The sequence below is a fragment of the Mustela erminea genome, chromosome 12 (assembly GCF_009829155.1).
Source record: "Mustela erminea isolate mMusErm1 chromosome 12, mMusErm1.Pri, whole genome shotgun sequence".
Classification (NCBI taxonomy): domain Eukaryota; kingdom Metazoa; phylum Chordata; class Mammalia; order Carnivora; family Mustelidae; genus Mustela; species Mustela erminea.
The window spans coordinates 1495219-1507484 of NC_045625.1; the positions used below are offsets into that span (position 1 = coordinate 1495219).

At 65.1% G+C, this 12266-nt stretch overlaps 1 protein-coding gene across 8 annotated transcripts in view; it reads right to left on the reverse strand.

The window, feature by feature from the left end:
* Positions 1-12266, reverse strand: part of VAV2 (vav guanine nucleotide exchange factor 2) — a 152009-nt gene that overhangs the window by 124168 nt on the left and 15575 nt on the right. The window lies entirely within an intron of this gene.

Sequence of the window (12266 nt, forward strand, 5' to 3'; positions counted from 1 at the left end):
GGGGAGTGGCCGGACACGGAGAGGCGCAGGGCGTGGAGGGGCCGGCCCTGTGTCCGGACTCCTGGCCCCTTCTCCGCTTTCCCTCAGCGGGGGCAGCGGGCCTGCTGTTTCTGCAGCTCGGGTCCGCTCCTCTGGCCGCGGCCTCTCCCTCCCCACCACCCCTGGACGCAGGAGGACATGTGGCCGAGGCCCGGCCCATCGCAGCAGGGCCGGCTGCAGACTCCGGGAGAGAGACTCCCGAGGGCCAGACGGGGAGAGGACACCCCGGGCACATCCCAGGCACAGGCTGAGTGGCCGCAGGCAAGGAAAGGTCCGGACGGTGGCCAGTGCCAGGACGGAAGCTGCCCATCCTTGTCCTGTGACCAGACAAGGTCCGGCTGGGGGCCGCGTCCCTGTGGCCACAGGCGCGAGCACCCTTCTCCTTGCTCGGCCCTCCAGGCCCTCTCTGAGACGCGGCCACCATTCCGCCGGCATCTGGAGACGGACGCTCAGCCCCAGAAGCCAGCGAAGTGGCCACAATAAGTGTCTGTCCCCAGAAACTGGCCCCTGACGAGCCACCAGCAGCCCAGAGCTGAGTCGGCCCCCACTGTGTTTGTTCAGGGCACCACCCCCCGTCCCCCCAGCCCACGGGGCGGGCCGCCCGTGCAGCGGACTCCTGACCCCCTCCGTCCCGCCCACTCAGCAGGCTGAAATCAGATTAGCGAGAACACACGGGCTCCGGGCCCGGCCGCACCCCCACGAGTCTGTCATTCACCCCCAAAAAGCCCACCCCAGCGCGGAGATCCCGGACGTGGGAGGCAGAGCCGGCCCTGAGAGCCCAGATCCCACGTCTGAGCCACGAGGCCTCAGAGCCCCCCTGGGGACCGGCTTCCTGGCCCCACAACGGCCACAACTCTTTGGTGGCCCCGAAACCGACTTACGATCAGGGAGACACTGCCTGCTCTACGGGGGGACGTGCAGGAGACCTGGAGGGCCTGGTGTCCAGGCAGGCTTAGACCTCCGTGGCCACTCGCGGGCGAGCTGGAGCGGGGCGTCGGACACCCAGGCCCCCAGAACTCACATCCACCCGCTTCTGCCACCCGCGCCCAGGGCCGTGGCTCTGCTCTGTCCCCTCAGGGGCTGCTCATGTTCTCCAGCACAGAGAGGCAGGTGCGAAAGGGGAAACTGAGGCCTGGCAAGGCAAAATCCTGGGTCAGCAGGCTTCCACTGGGGATGTGCGGTCTGAACGAAGCATCAACGGAGGTAATGGGGTAACAAGGGGCCGGTGCTCCTGCGTGGCCGGCGGCAGGCAGGCGTGGACTAGCGCACGATCCCACCCAGTGCCTGCAGTGGCCCCGGGAGGCGTGGAACGGGACAGACCAAGTGAGGCTCGGAGAACTCGCAAGGAGAAGGGAGACCTCTTAGGGTGCCCCTCACCTCCTCTTAGAGGGGAAGTCTCATGGCCGCCTTGCCAGCTGGGTCAGGAGGCCGGGGGTCTGCTGTGCCCCACAGCAAAGCCCGGCGGAGGGGGACCCCGAGGGAAAGCCCCAGGTTAGGCTCCCTGGATGCCCCCGACCTTCCCCTGGCCCCTGCAAACTGCCACCAATGTGAAAAGCCACTTCCCGGGCCTGTGGCTGGCATCCCCGGGCCTCCCAGTCCTGGGATCCCGGCTCCACCTGGGGCGGGGCAGGGGCTCAGCTGCAGACCGGTGTCTGGTGGGGACAGGCCTGGTCTGGCGACTCTAGAGCCACACCGCCTGTCCTCTCCGTGCAGGGCTCTCCACTTGTAAAATGCGGAAAGAAAACCCCACCCCGAATTCCTGAACGCGGGGCTCTTCCCTCGAGGGAACTGCTTTAGGCAGTGCTAGCTGACCCGGGCCACCTCCCTCAGGACCTCCAGAAATCCCTGATCCCGGAGCTTCCCTGCCCCGTAACGCCCTGGGACAGTGGGGGCAGGGGACGGGGTCCTGGGATGGGCACTTGAGGCCAATGTCTCTGCAGGCCACGGTCAGCTAGAAAGCTGGGGAGCGCCCACACCCCAGGAGGACCTGGGCCCTTCGTCCACACCCCTGCTAGCCTCTCGCCATCAGCCTCACGCCTCAACGCTGCTGCCCAGACGCAGGCGGAAAGACGGAGGCCGGCCCAAGGCCTCCAGGAGATGGTGTCTGAGGCTCGCTGCTCACCGCCAACCCAGCCAGCCACAGGGGAATGTACGGGACCCTGCCCGTGCCCCCTGCTCAAGAGAGACCCACGGACACCACAGTCCCCACGGGAGCTGGGGGAGATGGGGTGTATCCGCTTCCCACCTCCCAGCCACCCACAGAGCAGGACTGCCTCTGACCACCTCTGCCTTTCTGGGGGGGGTGGCGTCCTCCGTATTCAAATTTCCACGGACACCGTGGAGTATCTCCAAAATGTCTCCTTGAGCAACAAAGAGCTGCATTTCCCCGTGATAAACCAAATGCTGTTCCCGCTGGAGTGACCCTGGCCGCCCGGGGCCGCGCCCCGATCAGACGCGGTGACTGGCAGCTGACATGCCTTTGATCAATAAAAAATGGGAAATGAATTAACTTCTTGTTTTATTTATACCACGCTCAATCCAAAAGCCTTTTAAAATGGCCTCATTATTATTTAACAGATGCGGCGTGCTGGAATGGATCTCTCCAACTTGGGGCCCTGGGGGTAAATAAACAGGTGGCCCGGAGGTGACAGGCTAGCCAGACACCCCGTGGACGGAAAGGGAGACCGTCTGCTCCCCCCGGGTCCCAAACACCTGGGATGACAGAGGACCTCGGTATCTCGTGACTGAGACAAAGAGGGCTTGTCTGGGAGGCACGCCTCGGTGCCCCGAGGGTGACCCTCCAAACGGTCCCCGAATTCCCCCAAGCCACCAGGACCCAAGAAGGCTCTAGAGGCACCGGGGGACTCCACGAGCCAACGTCCCTACTTGCGGAGGCTTCACTTCCTGGAGCTTCTCTTCCAGACAGGAGCCGGCGGGGGAACCCGGGGTCGGCACATCCTTCCCCGCACTTACCAGTGGCCCCCATGGGCCCCTCTGCACTGCCCTGGTCCACCGGAGGCCAGCCTCGCCCCAGTCAAGGGCAGGTTGCATCCAGCATGGTGGCACGGTGCCCACAACGTGCCAGTGGGTGGCCCAACCCACAGCCACTAGGCTGTGTCACCGAACAAAGTGACCAAAAGGACGCAAGGTTGCAATGTCTCTCACGTCCCCATGTGGCACAGGCGTCCAGCATCTTAAGTCTCTCAAGCTCAGACGTGCTGGGACATCACTGGGTGGCATTTCCACTCTGTCCAGCGATGAACAGCCCCGGGGTCTGCGCCGGGCCCTGCAGGTTCACTGTCTGGCTCACTTCTCAACATGGTCCCCGAGCTGTCACATGTCCCCATTTTACGATGGAAACACAGCACAAGGACTGCCCACCTCAACAGGTGGCCAGGGGAGGGTCCAGGCCTAACCCACGTGGTCTGGTCCAGCCCCGGGTTGGGGGTTTTCACTCCTGGCTTCTGTCCAGGCCGATTCCTACACACACCTGGCTTTGGGGACCTCTGGCTCCCAGCAAGCTCCAGCACAAACCAAGTCCCCAAAGCTCAGTGCACCGGGCTCCCCACCAACCGCCAGGCCGGTCGGTTGGTCTGTCTGTCTGCAGCCCCTGAGCCGTGGGCAGCGGGTTCCGATCAGTGAGGAAGTCGAGCTTTCCAGCGGGAGGGGGCATGTGACGGCAAGCAAAGCCGGGCTGTGCCGCGCCACGGATGGCTGCAGACGGTTACCCGCTCTCTGACCTGAAGGTACTTCCTCGTCGGTGCTTGGGAGAAGCTCACCAAGGAAAGTAATCCTGGAAAAGTACCAGCTTGGAAGCCCGAGCAGAGCAGGTAGGCAGCTGATACCCATTCAATCCGCTCAGCAGACACTTAAGAGGCGCCTGCTGTATCCCGGGCCCTGGCCTGGGGTCCCAGACTCAAGGACACGAACAGGGCCGCAGCGGGGACCCCTGGAAAACCACAGCTGTCCGAGGGGAGTATCTGGGATTTCCACCCGCTACCTGGATGGGAATTTCTCCCAGCAGTCCTCAAAAGACCGGCCGCTCCGCCCAACGGCCTGTGGGAGTCGGAGGGATGAGGCAGAGCCCGCGTTACCCAGACTTCAAGGCCAAGGTCACACCAAAGGTTTTCTACAAAGCTCGTCTCCCCTGCAGCCCGGCCCAGACCACTAACAGCCGCTCGGAGCCTCGGGTGACATCGCCCAGAGTCCGGCCGCCCGTTTCCCACCTCCCCGCTCCGCCCAGAGGAGCGGCCTCGGAGGTCAACCGCAGCGGGGGCTCCTCCCTCCGGCGCAACGTGGGCCGACGGGCTCCGGAGCCGTCCGAGCAGAACACGTCCGGCTATTTTCGATTTCCTGTTGCTGCTGAAATTAAACCCAAATGTGTCCCCGAACGGGCAGCAACACCGGACCACGGCGCTCGCGTCCGATCCCGAATCTCATTACGGCCCGAGCCCGCCGGGCCGCGAACGTGGACGGTAAACAACACGGAAGCTGGAGGGAGCTTCCGCCGCGAGAGGCCGCGAGGAGCCTCTTCCGTGCTCCCAACCAAGGGCAGACGGGGAGGGGGAGCCGCCCCCTCCCCTGCAGGAGGCCCCTCGCCAGCCGCCTGTGCAGCCGAGTCCCTGGGGGCAGGGGTAGGGGACGAGGGGGAGCCCCTGGGGGGAGTCAGCGCGGAGAGCGAGGGGCTCTGAGGGACTCCCTTATTGGGAAAGACCCCTCCCAGCGGGTCCCCAGTTAGCAGGTCCCCAGGAGCCCAGCCTGGACACAGGGACCACCACTTCACCTCTCTGCGCCTTGGTTTCCCTCCGTCAGATGGGGTGGTACCCCCGGCAGCCAGCACCAGGGCAAGCCACGTGCCCGGACCCGGGAACACACTCAGACCTCAAGCTGACATGAACACGATCAGGGAAGCACAGACGTGGTCCCATTTTACAGATGAGAAGGCTGAGGCTTGGGGAAGTTACCTACCAAGTGTAGGCAGATTGAAAGATGACTCCCAAAAAGACACGTCTGTGTGCTGGCCTCTAAAATCCGCAAATGTGATCTTACCCGGAAAACGGCTCTAAGCAGATGTGATTAAGGATCGCACGGGGAGATCATCCTGGGTAGGGGTGGCCCTAAAGCCCACGGCAAGGGTCCCTTATAGGAGCCGCAGCGGAGTCAAAGGAAGAAGAGAGGCCGTGTGAGGACAGAGCAGGGACAGGAGGGACACTGCCCCGAGCCAAGGACACCTGGGCCCCCAGGAGCTGGGCGAGGCCGGGAGGACCCTCCCCGAGGCCTCGGGAGGGAGCACGGCCCAGACGACCGCTGGACCTCAGAGCTCCGGGCTCCGCAGCGGGCCGAGTGTCGTTGCGGACCCCAGTGTGGTCGTTTACCATGGCAACCCCAGGTCGCTGGGCAGGCTGAGGCAGCCCTCACACCCTGAACTGCTCCTCCATGACCTCACCACGACAGGCGTGGCCCCCACAGGCCCTCAGCAAAGATCTGCGGGACAGACGGAGAGACGGACGGAGGGTCGGAGGGATGACGTGGGTTTCGATGGGACACGAAGGCAAGAGCTCTGTCTCCCACAGGTGCCCCCACGACCCCCACTCCGGTGGGACACCGGCAACCCACCGCCGGCACATGGGCCCCCAGCTTTGACTCAGGGCTCTGGTGGGATGTGCCTCCTCCTTCTGAACATCAAGGTGCCTGGTCCAGCTCCTGAACCCCTGATCGGGGTGTGGGGCTCAAGCAAACCCAGCCAGCTTTCAGGCAGAGAGACTGGGGCTCAGATCTGAGCCTTCCCCCCGCCACACCCTCCAGGGACGCCTGCCCCCAGGACCCTAGCTCCAGATTAAGGGCACGCCTAAGGCCTCCAAATCCCCATCCAGTGGCTGCATCCATGTTGCTACAGGAGGGTGCCCAGTTCGAGCACCCCAAAATCAGGGGACCAAAGCAGGCCTGTGGCGCCCCAGCCCCAAGTGTCCATTCCCCTCTCCCCCACGCTCTGTGAAAGTCACTCTCTCACCCAGGGGCTGCAGCCCAGCCGGGGGCAGCCGAGACCCCCTCCCCCTCACCCACCGCCGTCTCCCGCGAGCAGACTCCCACGTGTGGCAACCCCGTGCCTCACAGTCGGCCCTTCAAGGTCCCATCACCAAGGGACACAAGACATCATCCTCCGCCTGCCAGCAGGGCAGCCGAGAGCGTCCCTCAGAGCAGCACACAGTGCTCACGGGGAACTCTCAGGCGGACCCTCACCACCGCAGGAAGGGTCAGGTGTCCTGCTCAGTTGCCGCCCCACAGCTCCCGGGGGTTCCTGAGAGGACCTGGGATCCCCGGGGACTGCCACTTCCCCCACACGCAAAACTGACATCCACCCGTCCATCTGCCCGGCCGTCCACCCGTCCCCACGCGCACAGTCGAGGCTGCCGAGTCAACTCTGTCGCTGTGGGGACCGGGGAGGGGGGGGGACCACCCAGCCAGCCAGCAAGGCCCCACCAGGGGCAGCGTCCACACAGCACCCAAACTGGGGAGAGGTCTTTCAGGGGCTGCCTCTCGCTCTGCAGGGGCCATGAGGCCTCGCAAGAACCCCCCCTCCCCAGATGTTAGCCAGGACCCCAAGTGCCCGGAGCGGGAGCAGCAGGGCGGGCCACAGAGGCGGCTGAACTTACCGCCCCCCCATCGACCGCACAGCGACGGTGAGTGGGACGTACTCCACGTGGGGGGCACGAGGGGGCGTGCGCGCGTGTGCACCTGTGCGTGAGCCGAGCTGGTCTGCAGGTGGACAAGGAAACATGGTCTGAAGTCAAAGCAGGTGGAGGGTAAGACGAGCACACGTTCCTCCTGTGTTTAAACGCTCTTGGGAGACCGCGGTCTGTAAGCCACAAGCGCCAGCGGAGCGCGGTGAGAAGAGAGAAGGCGCCGCTGGAGAACCCAGGAGGCTCCGCCAGCCCCGGGGCAGGGGCCAGGGACCCTCCCAGGCTCGGTCCGCAGGGAAGGCGCCAGCTCCCCGGTGGCGGGGGGGGCGGTTCGTGGAGACTCTGCTTCTCTGAACAACCATCGTGCTCTCAGCCTGTCGGGAGCCCTGGTCCCTTCGGGGCTTCACGCAATCGAATCTCACCCATGCCCCAAATACCCACGTGTCATCCCCAGGCAGGAGGGACCCCACAGGGAGCCACCTCTCCATGAAGAAGCCAGGGAGAGGGTCCGATTCCCGATGCCAACACTGGTGCCCCCCGACTCCCCAGCCTCCCTCGAGCGAGGGACGCCCTTTACATGTGAAACCTCAGCTGTGCCTTCTGAAGTCACTTCTCTCCCGACTTCTGTTCCCACCTTGACTGCTGCCACCCACAGGCTCCCCCCCAGCTCCAAGGGACCGGCCATGACCTCAGGCAGGAGCTGTAGCCGCTGCTCTCCATCTGGGGAAAATGCACGCGGGAACTCTCCCGAATCAGGACCTCGTCTCTCCTGCCCCATCATGGCCATCCTGGCAGCCAGTGGGGACAGAAAGACACCGGACACACACTTTCTTTTGACGCACAGCTCGCTGGGGACCCTGGATAAGTCTCTGCGCCCCTCAAAGCCTTGGTTTCCCCATTTGGAGAGCCGGACTGCAGTCCCCGGGGCTCGGGGACAGAGACCTCCAGGAGAGGGGGAGGGAGAGATCCTGCAGCTTCGACACGGGTTTGGACGAGACGCCCACGCCCACCCCGCCTAGAGGGCGACTACTGACCACACGGACACACGTGTGGGCAAGCACCCCTGTGCAGAGCGGGGCCGCAGCGTCCCCTGGAAATACCGACCACGGTATTACCAGGCGACCCGGCCACTCCGCGTCCGGTGTTCCCCCACAGCAGCGAAAGCAGCTCAGAGACGACAGCACGGCCGTGCTCACCGCAGCGAGACGTGGGGCAGCCCACCCGTCCACGGACGTGGACAAATGAAGCGTGGTCCGGCCACAGCGGCCTGTTACTCAGCCTTAAAGGGAAGGAAATCCTGAGCCCTGCCCCGACGTGGACAGGCCTGCAGGACGCGACGCTGAGCAGAAACAGACCCGAGAGGACGCGGCGTTGCAGGACCGGCTCCCAGGAGGCCCCGGAAAAGTCAGATTCACGGGAACAGAGAGGGCGGTGGACGCGGGGGCTGGAGGGAGGGGCGCGGGGTTGGCGGAGCGGGTGCGCACCCCAGCTCTGCGAGAGGAACACATTCTGGAGGCGGATGGGGGGGCCGTGCCCTTAAAAACGCCTAAGACGGCAAACCTGCAGCTCTTTATTTCACCACGACAAAAACAAGATGGCTAAACAAGATGGCTTGGGGCGCCTGGGTGGCTCAGTGGGTTAAGCCGCTGCCTTCAGCTCAGGTCATGATCTCAGGGTCCTGGGATCGAGTCCCGCATCAGGCTCTCTGCTCAGCGGGGAGCCTGCTTCCCTCTGTCTCTCTCTGCCTGCCTCTCTGCCTACTCGTGATCCCTCTCTGTCAAATAAATAAATAAATAAAATCTTTTAAAAAAAAAAAAAACGGGTTGGCTCGCCAGGACCCACCCCGCGGCCCTGCCACGTGGGTCACTGACAAATCTGGAGCCCCGACCAATCCCTCCCTGTCCCCGGCCCCACAGGAGGGTCTCCGCTGTCTCAGGAGCAGCAAAACCAGCCTCCGACGGAGACGGGGGACCTGGGGGCCTCAAAGTCCCCACGACACGGGCCTGCCCGGGGTGGGAGTCCGGGAACCGCCCTAAATGGTCTCTTCCTTCCATTTTTCCAACCATCGGGCATGATGTCTAGGATTCCTTCAAGAGCTACCTCCCCTCTGGGCTGGCTTTGGGACACACGCGTCTTGTGAACGCATTACTACCAGCCGGGAGGCCGGCGCAGACTTCCCTTCTCTTCCCCACCGGAAAAGCTGCACTTTCTGCAAATTCCAGCCGCGCCAGCCCCAGGGCAGAGCCCCGAGGGGGCACAGGGAGCAGGGAGCAGGGGCTCCATTGTCTGCCAGGAGCAGCTGGGCTCTCTCCCCTGAACCGGGGTCAGGAATGTTCGCAGCTGCAGACTCACCCTCCGCCCCCGGTCGGGCGGGAGCCAAGCAGGGGAGGGAGGCTGCGGGGGAGGCCTGGGGGGCAGGGGCGGGCACGCCCCCAGCTGTCCCCACTCGGGAAAGCTGAGCCCGGGCTGGCCTTTCGGCGGCTGGCGGCCAAGCTCCCGCCGCGCCCCATCCCCCCCGACGCGCTCCGGGGGCCCGGCGAGGACAGGCAGCGGACGTGGCGGTCACCTGCCCACGGCACCCAGGAGCCTCTTGGGGCTGGGATAACCAGCACCAACCGCCCCACCCAGCGGGGAAACTGAGGCCCCCCAAGCAGGGCCGGCTGACTGCAGCGGAAGGGAAGGTGCCTGGGACGGCACTCCGGGGGCAAAGCTTGGCTCTTGGTCTTTTCCCCCAAAATAGGAACGGTTTCTCCTGGGTAAGGGGGAAGTCTGGAGTAAAATAGAAGCCCACATGAGCTCCAGCCCTATAGCACCACGGACCACGTGAGGCCTTTCTGCCGTCCACGCTCTCGACCCTGTATTTTTACTGTTACACAGCGGGACGGCTGGGAACAGCGCACAGCTCTGGGCCCTGGCCCTTGCTCGCGGGCTGCGTGGACCCCGCGCCGGGCGTCTGGGACTCTCCCCGGGCCAGGGCCGCACACTCCAGCGACGCCCAGCCGCTGGGCCTTGGGGACGTTCCCACAGTTTCACCATCACGGTCACACGACAGCAAATGACTCTGCCCTGCACGGGCCCTTCCTGCAAGCGAGCCCAAGGCTCCGAGTCTGCTACGGGGGGCTTCCTGGTGGAGCCCCCGCCCCGGACGGTCGTCACCGCACAGCCTGGGCAGCGACGGCCTCCTAGCGAGAGCAGTCGGGCGGACGGGCACCCCGAGAAGCCCCCAGCACGGTCCCCCTCCGTCCTGTGTTCACTCACGTCTCCCTCACCCCATGTCCTCATGCCAACGGCCGTCAGGCCCCGCGCAGAGCCAGGCACAAGGGTGCCCCAAAGGCACGTACCCCAAGCCCACCCCCATGGGAAGAGACAGTTCGAGCTGGGCTCCTGGGCTGGGCCTGCGAGGTGCCGCCCACCCGGGTGTTATTTTTGAGAGCAGGGGGGCGGCCGAGGGAAGTGAGAGTGCAGCGGAGCGGCGCGGGGTGGGGAGGGCTGCGCAGCCAGCTGCAGAGCCACAGGGTGGCCCGGGGCGGCCCAGAGCACGGGGACCCAGAGGCAAGCCCCGGCAGTCAGAAGCTGATGGAGACACACAGGGCAGAGAAGGCAAGATGCAGGCAGACACTGGCTTGTGGGGTCTCAAGCCACAGGACGCCTGGGGCCCCTGGACGCCGACTGGGAGGGACTGTGCCCTGATGCCTTCGAGGTGGCAGGGCCCGGCCGACACCGGAGGCCCGTCCTTCCCGGGAAATGTCGCTCACGGCTGCAGGGTCACAGGGAAGAATCATAAACCCAGCCGCCCCAGGGAGACAGGGTCTGCTCCCACACACCCTGTTGCTGGAGCTCGGGGACGTCAGAGCTGCCCCTCCCAGGCCCAGAAAGTTCTGGCCTGTGGGGGATTTCATCATCCGGCCACTAAAACGCTAACCACGAGAGACTGAGCCATCCTTCCCCGCCTCCCCGGGTCCCTGGAGAGGCCTCCACCGCTGAGCCAAGGCTGGTGGCCCAGGGGCTCGGGGCGGGCAGCCACTCACCCGGGAGGCTGGCTCAGGGAGCTTCACCCCGAATCCTGTCTCCCGAGTACTGGCACCGCCAACTGCTTCCTCGAGCCAGGAAACCAAGCAGGGACCGGAGAGGAAAGGGGAAGCTGAGTGCCTTCGCTCTCCTCCTCTCGAGGCGGCGGCGGACACCAACAGTCACAGAACAGGGAGGTGCCCCTCGGTCAGGGCGAGGCGCTTTCCTCTCTCCAGACTGCTTACTCCGTGGGACCTTCTGCCAGCCCAGGCCCGTGGCGCTTTGTCACCCGACTACAACACCCTCCGTTCAGTAAAGGAGTCCAGGGCCAGGAAGAAGGCATCTCGGGTCAGAGAGACGGGGTCCAGATCCAGGTCCAGATTCAGGGTCCCGGACTCTGAAAAAGGGGTCCTGGACCCAGAGAGGAGCGTCAGATCCAGGGAGGGAGGCTAGTGGCGGCTCCCTCATGGCTGCGCTGAGCCAAGCCCCGACCTTGCCAGGCCAGAGCGTGAAAAGCCCCCAGGGCCAATACCAGCTGAGAGCGGGGAGCAGCAGGCAGGGGAGGTCATGGGGGGTGCTTGAGCCCAGCCACCCCGGAGGAGCCCAAGAAGGGGGAAGCAGCAGGTGCTCGGAGAAGGGGGCAGTCACGCGGCTGGGCACCCCGGGGCCGTTCCCAGGCTGACCGCAGACGCTTGCTCCAGGAAAGGCACGTAAGCAGAGGGTCCCGCTCCATCGCCCACGCCCCGGCAGGCATCACCGATCCACACGGCCGCTGAGCAGCCGCATGCAGGGACCCTCCCTGACCTTCCCAGGGCCGCTCTTCAGGCAGGCCGGGCCCAGGACCAAGTCTGGAACCCTCCACAGCAGCACAGGAGAAATGGGGGGCTCTCGTGGACAGTCCAGCTCCCCCCGGTGAGAGCCTGGGTGGAGGAAGACGGGTCTGGGGCCCCACAGTCTGGAACGCCCTCTCCGCTCTGGCCAGACCTCAGACTACCTAGGATGGGAGGCACCAAGACAGCGAGTGCCCCAGCCCCGTCCCCAGGCCCCACACTCAGGACACCGAGACCACAGTCACTGCTCGGGGGAGGGAGAGGGCGGGAGGGGGGTCTACACGGGAGCAGAGGCTCCAAAACTCACGGGTGGGCACAGAGAGAGCACTGAAGAGCAAGGAACCGACCAGGGCCCAGGGGCTGGGCGCAGAGCGGCTCTGTCCCCCACACTCACCACCCCGCCGGGGTGCCTGGGCGGCCCGGGGGGGCCGCAGGCTGGGGGGCCGCAGGCTGGGGTGGCCGGGGACGCCCGCCCAGGCTCCACCTCTCATCTCTCCAGGCACTGGCAGGAGAGGTCTCGGCCCCGACCCTGCCAGGCTCCCGGGAACCAGAAACCCCACCATCTCAGGGATGATTTTACCAACAAGGAGGAAACTGAGAGGCCGGTCTGGGATGAGTGCCGCTGGGTCCGTTAATTCCTTGAACCGTTTTCTAGAAATCGTGGTTTCTGATTTTCCGGGGGGTCTCCACTTCCATTCCTGGTTTACTA